Raw genomic sequence first — 12,531 nt, 5'->3', positions numbered from 1 at the left:
TCCACGTGTGCTCATTGTTCAACTCTCACTTATAAATGAGAACATGCGGTGTTTGGTTTTCTGTTCCGGTGTTAGTTTGCTGAGAATGATGGTTTCCAGCTTCATCCATGTCCCTGCAAAGGACATGAACTCATCCTTTTTTATGGTTGCATAGTATTCCATGGTGCATATGTGCCACATTTTCTTAATCCAGTCTATCATTGATGGACATTTGGGTTGGTTCCAAGTCTTTGCTATTGTGAACAGTGCCGCAATAAACATACATGTGCGTGTGTCTTTATAGTAGAATGATTTATAATCCTTTGGATATATACCCAGTAATGGTATTGCTGGGTCAAATGGTATTTCTAGTTCTACACATTTATTATAATGAAGAAACAAGAACCATCAAAGGATGTTATTATATATTATTAAAAAGGGCTATTTTGCTTGTTACTACTCTCTACTATTAATGATTAATGATTAATGGTACTAATCTCTACTATTAATGATTCTTAGTGTCACATAGATTTTTTGTTTCTAGTTTAATTGATGAAGATGTTTCAGATTCCAGAGTGGCATAAACATATTGTGCTTTCTGAATATATTATATTGTTCCCAAAAACCAGTGCAACTAGAGGCGTAACTCCTTTATTCAATAGACTAATTTCAAAATGCATACAATCTTTTGAAATTTAATCTTTTTATTTTCTCATGTGGTTAATAAGGATATTAAGATAATTTATATTTAAAAGACCACAGTAAATCCTTTCATAAAGAGGAAGAATTATTTTATGTACTTATCACACTATACTTTTTATATTGATAACTTTTCTTTTCCATATCTAATTTCTTAAAGCTATATTTATAAAACTTAATTTTTAGTGATATCATACAAGTCACTCTTAAATATTATAGAAATAACAGAAGCCAGTGTTTCCTAAATATCAGAGTCCATTTATTGAACATCAAATATAACATCTTAAATTTTTAGCCCATGCAAACAGGCATTTTGCAAATTTCTTTTTTTTGAGACAGACCCCGTCACTCAGGCTGGAGTGCAGTGGCACAACTCTGCTCACTGCAACTTCCGCCTCCCAGGTTCAAGTGATTCTCCTGCCTCAGCCTCCCAAGTAGCTGGGATCACAGGCACCCGCCATCATGCCCGGCTAATTTTTGTTTTTTTTGTTTTGTTTTGTTTTGTTTTTAGTAGAGACAGGGTTTCACCATGTTGGCCAGGCTGGTCTTGAACTCCTGACCTTAGGTGATCTGCACCACCTCGGCCTTCCGAAGTGCTGAGATTACGGGCATAAGCCACCGTGCCCGGCCACAGATCTTCTTAAATTTGATACAAGAGAACAAGAGAATGTAACAGGTTTATTGCATTCCATTGATGTCTGTCATGAATTTAGTGATCTTCTAAACACTTCAAAAATTTCTCCTGACATACTATTTCCAGACCCAGGCTTCATTAATTCTTTCATTAATCCTTCCTAATGTTGGGGTTCAGGACATTCACTTTCACTCTCCTCTTTCCTGCTTCTCACAGTCCGACACCATCCCGGTCTTCCTCAGTCCTGTTCATGCCTGGCACTTAATAGGCCCTCAAGAAATGTTTGCTGTTTGCTGATGTATTCTCCAGGACCACAGTCTCCTTCCTTTTTTTTATGGCAGGTGGCGGGGGAGGCGGAGTCTCGCTCTGTCACCCAGACTGGAGTGCAGCGTTACCATCTTACCTCACTGCAACCTCTGCCTCCCAGATTCAAGTGATTCTCCTGCCTCAGCTTCCCAAGTAGCTGGGATTACAGGTGCCCACCATGCCTAATTTTTTGTATTTTAGTAGAGATGGAGTTTCACCATATTGGCCAGGCTGGCCTCAAACTCCTGACCTCAGGTGATGCAACCTGCCTTGGCCTCCCAAAGTGATGGGATTACAGGCATGAGCCACCTCACCTGGCCTCCTTCCTATACTCTGACCTTACCATTCCTCAAACCTTCCAACTGTACTGACCTTCTCCTCCCTTCTCATCCACCCACATGTATGACCATACATGGACTCCAATCAACACTTGGAAATGCTCCAGCTCCAAGATTTCAAACCCCAAACCTGGTCTTCTGATTCTAATCTTGCCTCCTTATCTCTTCTTCAGTGCTGCTCACTCCTCCTAAACCTGCAAGTCCCCTCCCCTCTCCCTTCTAGTCCTAATGTTCAGTTCATTCTCCTTTTTCACTTTGGGCCTAGATTGAAAATATTATAGCTTGGGCTTTATAGCTATGCCCAGGTGTTAACCTTGATCTCCTACCATAACCTTTTCTAAGAGGTCACATGCCTCATAAGTAGCTCAATCTATTTTGAAAAGGAGGCCAAGAGAAAAGGGAGTTTAAAACAAAACCAAAAAAAAAAAAACAAACCAAAACAAAACAAAACCACCAGCCTGGCCAACATGGTGAAACCCCGTCTTTACTAAAAATACAAAAAATTAGGTGGGTGCAGTGGCACGCACCCATAATCCCAGCTACCCAGGAGGCTGAGGCAGGAGAATCACTTGAACCTGGGAGGTGGAGGTTGCGGTGAGCCGAGACTGTGGCACTGCACTCCAGCCTGGGCTACAGAGCGAGACTTTTTCTCAAAACAAAACCTTAGAGCTGTCAGGGAATTTATAGACCACCTAATCCAGCTCCTTAAAATAGTAGGTGAGGAAACAAGACTGTGAATAGTCTAAGATTTCCAGAGCCTGCCATCAGCCTTTCCTGGGTCTCTTCCCAAACAGTGCCCATCCTCCTTTAAGCCTCACTTGCTCCTTCCCAGCCAGACCTCAAGAGAAACTATTTTAATACCATTCTCCTTGGTCTCTTGTCCTTGCGGCACTTAACTTGCTAATCTCTAACCTTGTTTGTTCTGTTTTCCTGGCTTGCTCAACATTGCCAGAAAAAGACAAGAAATTGAGCCAATTCCATTTCAAATTTATCCCACTGGACCATTAATGTTGCTTAGAATCCATTTGAATCATTTGAATCAGAATCCATTTGAATCCCTATCACAGTCTCGATCACATTTCCCATCCCACCCCTTTCCTCTCTGCAAATGACCTTACCACCCACTTTGCTTAGTGTTCAATGCCAAGGAAAGCACTCAGAGATCGGAACCCAATCACTTGCTGTTCATTCCTGAACAAACCCTGCTATTTGCCACCTCTATGGCATGCTCATCCTACTTCTACTACCAAAATGTCCTGCCCATCACCTTTGAATTTCTAAATACAAATCCAGCTGAATAGTATATCTTACAAGATTTCTTACCTAGTCCAAAGTGACAATTTGCACCACTTTATTTTGCCATTATTTCAGACTTACAGAAAAGTTGTGAAAGGTTTATGTGTACACACAGAGAGAGAAAGAGAGCAAAAATGAAACAAAGATTCCTGGATTCTAGGAATCATCCAGATTCCCAATATAGTAACATGTTACTACATTGGCTTTATAATCTCTTCTCTCTCTCTCTCTCTCTCTGTCTCTCTCTCTCTCTCTGTGTGTGTGTGTGTGTGTGTGTGTGTACTTACCATTGTGTTACAATTACCTCCAGTATTCAGTATAGTAACATACTATACAGGTTTGTAGTCTAGGAGCAATAGGCTACACCATCTAGGTTTATGTAAGTACATTCCACGATGTTCCCACAATGCCAAAATCACCTAGTGATACATTTTTTTCAGAACATATCCCTATCAGTAAGTGACACATGACTATACATATACACATATACTTATATACATTTACATATATACATACATACTCTGAAGTGTTTAGGGGGAAAAGGATATCATGTCTAAAAGCTACTCTTAAAACAATTCAGAAAAAAAGTCATACATATGTATATAGGTATATATATACACACACACACAGACACACACATGCATAGTTATAGTTACATAGTCATATATGTTTCTCTCTGTGTAGACATAGATAGACAGAAAGAAAGATAAAACCCTGTGGGTTCTTCTTCCTCTACCCCATAACCAAATGACTGAGAACTCTAAATTCTTCCCGGAATGCTCTTATCTGCCTGCGTACACTCCCCAGGTGATCTCATCAGCCCCACTGACTTAAAATTTCCATCCATGTAGTGGGGTTCATTCCAATATGGCCGAATAGGAACAGCTCTGGTCTGCAGCTCCCAGCATGATTGACACAGAAGACGGATGATTTCTGCATTTCTAACTGAGGTACCTGGTTCATCTCATTGGGACTGATTGGACAGTGGGTGCAGCCCACGGAGGGAGAGCCAAAGCACGGCGGGGCATCGCCTCACCCAGGAAGCGCAAGGGGGCGGGGGATTTCCCTTTCCTAGCAAAGGGCAGCCATGACAGTATGTATCAGGAAAATCGGGACACTGCCACCCAACTACTGAGCTTTTCCAATGGTCTTAGCAAATGGCACACCAGGAGATTATATCCCACGCCTGGCTCAGCAGGTCCCACGCCCACGGACCCTTGCTCACTGCTAGCGCAGCAGTCTGAGATCAAACTGCCAGGTGGTAGCCTGGCTGGGGAACAGACCTCTGCCATTGCTGAGGCTTGAGTAGGTAAACAAAGCAGCCAGGAAGCTTGAACTGGGTGGAGCCCACCTCAGCTCAACCAGGCCTGCCTGCCTCTGTATACTTCACCTCTGGGGGCAGGCCATAGCTGAACAAAAGGCAGCAGAAACTTCTGCAGACTTAAACATCCCTGTCTGACAGCTCTGAAGAGAGCAGTGGTTCTCCCAGCATGGTGCTTGAGCTCTGAGAATGGACAGACTGCCTCCTCAACTGGGTCCCTGACGCCTGTGTAGCCTAACTGGGAGACACGTCCCAGTAGGGGCCGACTGACACCTCATACAGCCGGGTGCCCCTCTGAAACAAAGCTTCCAGAGGAAGGATCAGGAGCAATATTTGCTGTTCTGCAATATTTGATGTTCTGCAGCCTCAGCTGTTGATACCCAAACAAACAGGGTCTGGAGTGGACCTCCAGCAAACTCCAACAGACCTGCAGCTGAGGGACCTGACTGTTAGAAGGAAAGCTAACAAACAGAAAGGAATAGCATCAACATCAACAAAAAGGACATCCACACCAAAACCCCATGTGTAGGTCACCATGATCAAAGACTAAAGGTAGATAAAACCACAAAGATGGGGAGAAACCAGAGCAGAAAAGCTGAAAATTCTAAAAACCAGAGAGCCTCTTCTCCTCCAAAGGATTGCAGCTCCTTGCCAGCAACGGAATTTGTTTTATTCCGTTTTATGATGCTGGACAGAGAATGACTTTGATGAACTGACAGCAGTAGGCTTCAGAAGGTCGGTAATAACAAACTTCTCCAAGCTAAAGGAGGATGTTCAAACCCATTGCAAGGAAGCTAAAACCCTTGAAAAAAGATTAGACGAATGGCTAACTAGAATAAACAGTGCAGAGAAGACCTTAAATGACCTGATGGAGCTGAAAACCATGGCACAAGAACTACATGATGTATGCACAAGCTTCAATAGCTGATTCGATCAAGTGGAAGAAAGGGTATCAGTGATTGAAGATCAAATGAATGAAACAAAGCGAGAAGAGAAGTTTAGAGAAAAAAGAGTAAAAAGAAATGAACAAATCCTCCAAGAAATATGGGACTATGTGAAAAGACCATATCTATGTTTGATTGGTGTACCTGAAAGTGATGGGGAGAATGGAACCAAGCTGGAAAACACACTCCAGGATATTATCAAGGAGAACTTCCCCAACCTAGCAAGGCAGGCCAACATTCAAATTCAGGAAAAACAGAGAACACCACAAAGATATTCCTTGAGAAGAACAACCCCAAGACACATAATTGTCAGATTCACCAAGGTCGAAATGAAGGAAAAAATGTTAAGGGCAGCCAGAGCAAAAGGTCGGTTACCCATAAAGGGAAGCCCATCAGAATAACAGCAGATCTCTTGGCAGAAACTCTACAAGCCAGAAGAGAGTGGTGGTCAATATTCAACATTCTTAAAAGACTTTTCAACCCAGAATTTCATATTCAGCCAAACTAAGCTTCATAAGTGAAGGAGAAATAAAATCCTTTATAGACAAACAAATGCTGAGAAATTTTGTCACCACCAAGCCTGCCTTACAAGAGCTCTTGAAGGAAGCACTAAACATGGAAAGGAACAACTGGTACCAGCCACTGCAAAAACATGCCAAATTGTAAAGACCACTGATGCTAGGAAGAAACTGCATCAACTAATGGGCAAAATAACCAGCTAACATCATAATGACAGAATCAAATTAACACATAACAATATTAGCCTTAAATGTAAATGGGCTAAATGCCCCAATTAAAAGACACAGACTGGCAAATTGGATACAGAGTCAAGACCCACCCATGTGCTGTATTCAGGAGACCCATCTCACAAGCAGAGACAAACATAGGCTCAAAATAAAGGAATGGAAGAAGATCTACCAAGCAAATGGAAAGCAAAAAAAAAAAAAAAAAAAAAAAGCAGGGGTTGCAATCCTAGTCTCTGATAAAACAGACTTTAAACCAACAAAAATCAAAATAGACAAAGAAGGCCATTACATAATGGTAAAGTGATCAATTCAACAAGAAGAGTTAACTATCCTAAATATATATGCACCCGATACAGGACCACCCAGATTCATAAAGCAAGTCCTTAGAGACCTACGAAGAGACTTAGACTCCCATACAATAATAATGGAAGATTTTAACACCCCACTGTCAATATTAGACAGATCAACGAGACAGAAGGTTAACAAGGATATCCAGGACTTGAACTCTGCTCTGCACCAAGCAGACCTAATAGACATCTACAGAACTCTCCACCCCAAATCAACAGAATATACATTCTTCTCAGCACCACATTGCACTTATTCCAAAACTGACCACATAGTTGGAAGTAAAGCACTCCTAAGCAAGTGTAAAAGAACAGAAATCACAACAAACTGTCTCTCAGACCACAGTGCAATCAAATTAGAACTCAGGGTTAAGAAACTCACTCAAAACCACTCAACTACATGGAAACTGAACAACCTGCTCCTGAATGACTCCTGGGCAAATAAGGAAACGAAGGCAGAAATAAAGATGTTCTTTGAAATCAATGAGAACAAAGACACAATGTACCACAATCTCTGGGACACATTTAAAGCAGTGTGTAGAGGGAAATTTATAGCACTAAATGCCCACAAGAGAAAGCAGGAAAGATCTAAAATTGACACCCTAACATCACAATTAAAAGAACTAGAGAAGCAAGAGCAAACAAATTCAAAAGCTAGCAGAAAGCAAGAAATAACTACGATCAGAGCAGAACTGAAGGAGATAGAGACACAAAAAACCTTCAAAACACCAATGAATCCAGGAGCTGGTTTTTTGAAAAGATCAACAAAATTGATAAACTGTGAGCAAGAAAAGAGAGAAGAATCAAGTAGATGAAATAAAAAATGATAAAGGGAATATCACCACCAATCCCACAGAAATACAAACTACCATCAGAAAATACTATAAACACCTCTACACAAATAAACTAGAAAATCTAGAAGAAATGGATAAATTCCTGGACACATACACCCTTCCAAGACTAAACCAGGAAGAAGTTGAACCCCTGAATAGACCAATAACAGGCTCTGAAATTGAGGCAATAATTAATAGCCTACCAACCAAAAAAAGTCCAGGACCAGATGGATTCACAGCCAAATTCTACCAGGGTACAAAGAGGAGCTGGTACCATTCCTTCTGTAACTATTCCAATCAATAGAAAAAGAGGGAATCCTCCTGAACCCATTTTATGAGGCCAGCATCATCCTGATACCAAAGCCTGGCAGAGATACAACCAAAAAAGAGAATTTTAGACCAATATCCCTGATGAACATTGATGCAAAAATCCTCAATAAAATAGTGGCAAACCAGATCCAGCAGCACATCAAAAAACTTACCCACCAAGATCAAGTTGGCTTCATCCCTGGGATGCGAGGCTGGTTCAACATATTCAAATCAATAAACATAATCCATCACATAAACAGAACCAATGACAAAAACCACATGATTATCTCAATAGATGCAAAAAAGGCCTTCAACACATGAAAAAATGCTCATCATCACTGATCATCAGAGAAATGCAAATCAAAACCACAATGAGATAATATCTCACACCAGTTAGAATGGGGATCATTAAAAAGTCAGGAAACAACAGGTGCTGGAGAGGATGTGGAGAAATAGGAATGCTTTTACACTGTTGATGGGAGTATAAACTAGTTCAACCATCATGGAAGACAGTGTGGCGATTCCTCAAGGATCTAGAACTAGAAATACCATTTGACCCAGCCATCCCATTACTGGGTATATACCCAAAGGATTATAAATCATGCTACTATAAAGACACATGCACACATATGTTTATTGTGGCACTATTCACAATAGGAAAGACTTGGATTAAGAAAATGTGGCACATATACACCACGGAATACTATGCAGCCATAAAAAAGGATGAGTTCATATTCTTTGTAGGGACATGGATGAAGCTAGAAACTCATTCTAAGCAAACTATCCCAAGGACAGAAAACCAAAGACCACATGTTCTCACTCATAGGTGGGAACTGAACAATGAGAACACTTTGACACAGGGCAGGGAACGTCATACACTGGGGTGGGGCGGGGGGCAGGGGGAGGGATAGCATTAGGAGAAATACCAAATGTAAATGATGAGTTAATGGGTGCAGCAAACCAGCAAGGCACATGTATACCTATGTAACAAACCTGCATGTTGTGCACATGTACCCTAGAACTTAAAGTATAATAAAAAAAATAATTAAAGAAAAAAGAAAGAAGTCTTAGGGGTTTTTGAATCTTGTTCTTACAACTTAAAAAAGTTCAAGATATTTAATATATGCAGGAATTACATATTGGATTTCAAAGACTTCAATTGTGAGATTCAGTTAAAAGTGTAATTTTCTAGTGTATTTATCTAAATAATTATTTGTTATATCTTTTATGTTATATCTCATATAATCATCTAAAATTTTGTTTACTATTTCATGAAATAAAAACCTCAGAAAAACAAACAAAAAAAGAAAACCCTGGAAAGTGGCTCTAATACAATATTTTTCAATTAGAATTAATTTTTCAAAATGGAAATGACTTCATTGTTATTTTTATTATAAAATTAGTATATGTTTATTATTAAAAATAAGTACAAAAATCTCTAAAAGAAAAAGGGAACAATTACCAGCAGTTCCACATTCCAGAGCTCATCACTGTTAGCATTTAGGTATACAAATAGCCAAACACTTTTCCTATCAATACAATTAATTTTTAAATTTGACCATTATGCAATGTACACATGCACTGAAACATCATACTGTACCCCATAAACATGTGCAATTATTATGTCCATTAAAAACAAGATAAAAAACATTTACAAAAAAAAATTCCATCCATGTAGTAATGGCTTCTAAATTTATTTCTCTAGCCTGGTCTCTTCCTTGAGATCTGAACTCTGAAATCCAACTGCCTATTTGAAATCTTGGCTTAGAGGGCTGGGCACAGCAGCTCACACCTACAATCCCAGTACTTAGGGAGGCCAAGATGGAAGGATTGCTTGAGCAGAGGAGTTTGAGACCAGCCTGGGCAACAAAGTAAGACCCCATATCTAAAAAATACCAAAAAATTAGCCGGGTGTCCTTGACATGCCTGTGGTCCCAGCTACATAGGAAGCTGAGGCAGGAGGTTGAGCCATGTTTGAGCCACTGCCCTCCAACCTGGGTGACAGAGCAAGACCCTCTCCCAAAAAGAGATCTCAGCTTAGATATCAACTGGCATATTAAACATGACATATCCAAAATGGAATTTCCCCACTAAACCTGTTCTCCAGTCTTTTCCATTTCAACTATCCACCCAGTTGTTCAAGCCAAAATCCTAGGAGTCATGTTTAATTCCTCCTTCCACTCTTCCTACTCCATTCACACACTAACCTGCTGATCAACTCTGCCTCTAGAACATATCCTGAGTCTTCTACTCCTCTTCCTCTCCACACCTCCCTTTCCACTCAGAGCCATCACCACGCTCTCACTTGGCCCACTGCAAGAGGGTCTTATTTGGTTTCCCTGCCTCTACTCTCAACTTGGTCTTCCTGCTTCTACTCTCAACTTCTTATTCATTGTCCTCAGAGATGCCAAGGCAAGCTTTTATAAACATAAATCATGTCATGTCACTGCACTGTTTAAAATCCTCCAGTGGGCCAGGTGCAGTAGCTCATGCCTATAATCCCAGCACTTTGGGAGGGCAAGGCAGGAGGATCACTTGAGTCCAGGAGTTCGAAACCAGCCTGGGCAACGTAGTGAGACCTTGTCTCTACAAAAAAAAAAAAAAAAATTAGCCATGCGTGGTGGGTCATGCCTGTAGTCGCAGCTACTCAGGAGTCTGAGGTGGGAGCAATCACTTCAGCCCAGGAGGTGGAGGCTGCAGTGAGCCATGATCTCACCACTACACTCAGCCTGGGTGACAGAGTGAGACCATGTCTCAAAAATATATATATATATACATAAAATAAAATGGCCAGGCACGGTGACTCATGCCTGTAATCCCAGCACTTTGGGAGACTGAGGCGGGCAGATCATGAGGTCAAAAGATCAAGACCATCCTCGCTAACACGGTAAAACCCTGTCTCTACTAAAAAGTATAAAAAATTAGCTGGGCATTGTGGCAGGCACCTGTAGTCCCAGCTACTCGGGAGGCTGAGGCAGGAGAATCGCTTGAACCCGGGAGGCAGAAGTTGCAGTGAGCTGAGATTGTGCCCCTGCACTCTAGCCTGGGCAAGAGAGTGAGACTCCATCTCAAAAAAGAGAAAAAAAATATCCTCCAGTCGCTTCTGATTGCACTTGGAATAATACTGAAATTAGGCTAGGTGTGGTAGCTCACGCCTGTAATACTGCCACTTTGGGAGGTAGACGGGGGAGGACTGCTTGAGGCCAAGAGTCCCAGACTAGTCTAGGCAACATAGTGAGACCCCCATTTCTACAAAAAGTTTTTAAAAAATAAAGAATAAAGTCGAAACTCCCTTCCCTGGCCCCTGCCTACCTCTCTTCTCCTACCCGCTTTCCCCCAGCTTACTAGACTTCAATCATACTGACCTTCATGTGGGTCCAGGATCATGCCGAATCATTCTTATCTCAGGGCTTTTGGCTTTGCAATTCCCTTTGCCTAGATCGCTTGTCCCCTAAAAATTCCGACTCTTATTCTTCAAGCGGCTGACGTTTGTTCTTCAAATCTTAGCTCAAAGGTACTTTCTCAGAGGCCTTTCCTGATCACTCCAAGTTACCTACCATCTAGCATACTTTCCTGATTTGCCATGCTTCATAGCACCTATCTGTATCTGAAATTATATCTTTTGTTCAATTGGTTGTTGTTTTTTTTCTCCCAGTATAAGTTCTATGAGAACTGGGACTCTGATTTACTTACCCTAGCATCCCTGTCATATATGCTAAAGGACTGATTGATGAATGTACATAATTTTTATTGCTTTTTTTTTTTGAGATGAAGTCTTGCTCTGTTGCCCAGGCTGGAGTGCAGTGGCACCATCTTGGCTCACTGCAGCCTCCACTCCTGGGATTCAAGTGATCCTCCTGCCTCAGCCTCCCAAGCAGCTGGGACTATGGGCATGCACCACCACACCCGGCTAATTTTTGAATTTTTAGTACAGACAGGGTTTCATCATGTTGGCCAGGGTGGTCTTGAACTCCTGACCTCAGGTGATCTGCCCGCCTTGGCCTCCCACAGTGTTGGGATTACAGGCGTGAGCCACCAGGCCCAGCCATCATTTTTACATATGTATATACATACCATCAGTAAGTTCTTTGAAGGTAGGTTTCATATCTTTTTCGTCATCTTTTTACCTAGTATATAATAGGAACTTAAATATCTGGAAGGAGTTAAGTTAATGCACATCTTGGTTTCTCCAAAATATAATAATTAAGAGCAGTATCTTTTTGGCTGATTAAAAAACATCCTTCCTCCCTTAATCATTTCCAACAAACATCAAAAACATCATTTACACACATATAAAATCACAGTGTTCCCCAGGGTTTTTGTGCTGTTCTGTTTTCATTGAGGTGAAAAGGCAGAGGCGTTTCACAAAGCATTCTTTTATTTGGCTTCCACTTAATGCTTTTCATTCTCCTGAATATAGACATGCTGCAAAACATTCCATTCTCTTGATATAGACATCCTGAAAGCATTCAAACTGTGCTGAATTTTTTTTTTTTTTTTTTTTTTTTTTTTTGAGGCGGAGTCTCGCTCCGTCACCCAGGCTGGAGTGCAGTGGCCGATCTCCGGTCACTGTAAGCTCCGCCTCCCGGGTTCATGCCATTCTCCTCCCTCAGCTTCCCTAGTAGCTGGAACTACAAGCGCCCGCCAACACGCCCGGCTAATTTTTTTGTATTTTTAGTAGAGACGGAGTTTCACCGTGTTAGCCAGGATGGTCTTGATCTCCTGACCTCGTGATCCGCCCGTCTCGGCCTCCCAAATGAAATTTTTTTAAAAGCCAAGGAA

General features: G+C 41.3%; 1 protein-coding gene across 1 annotated transcript in view; it reads left to right on the top strand.

Moving 5' to 3' along the window:
- The window catches only part of KIAA0895 (KIAA0895 ortholog), a 65,432-nt gene that overhangs the window by 6,277 nt on the left and 46,624 nt on the right, over positions 1-12,531 (top strand). The window lies entirely within an intron of this gene.

This window comes from Piliocolobus tephrosceles, chromosome 8, assembly GCF_002776525.5.
Source record: "Piliocolobus tephrosceles isolate RC106 chromosome 8, ASM277652v3, whole genome shotgun sequence".
Classification (NCBI taxonomy): Eukaryota; Metazoa; Chordata; class Mammalia; order Primates; family Cercopithecidae; genus Piliocolobus; species Piliocolobus tephrosceles.
The sequence above is the reverse complement of the archived record's forward strand: the minus strand, read 5'-3'. Positions and strand labels throughout refer to the sequence as shown.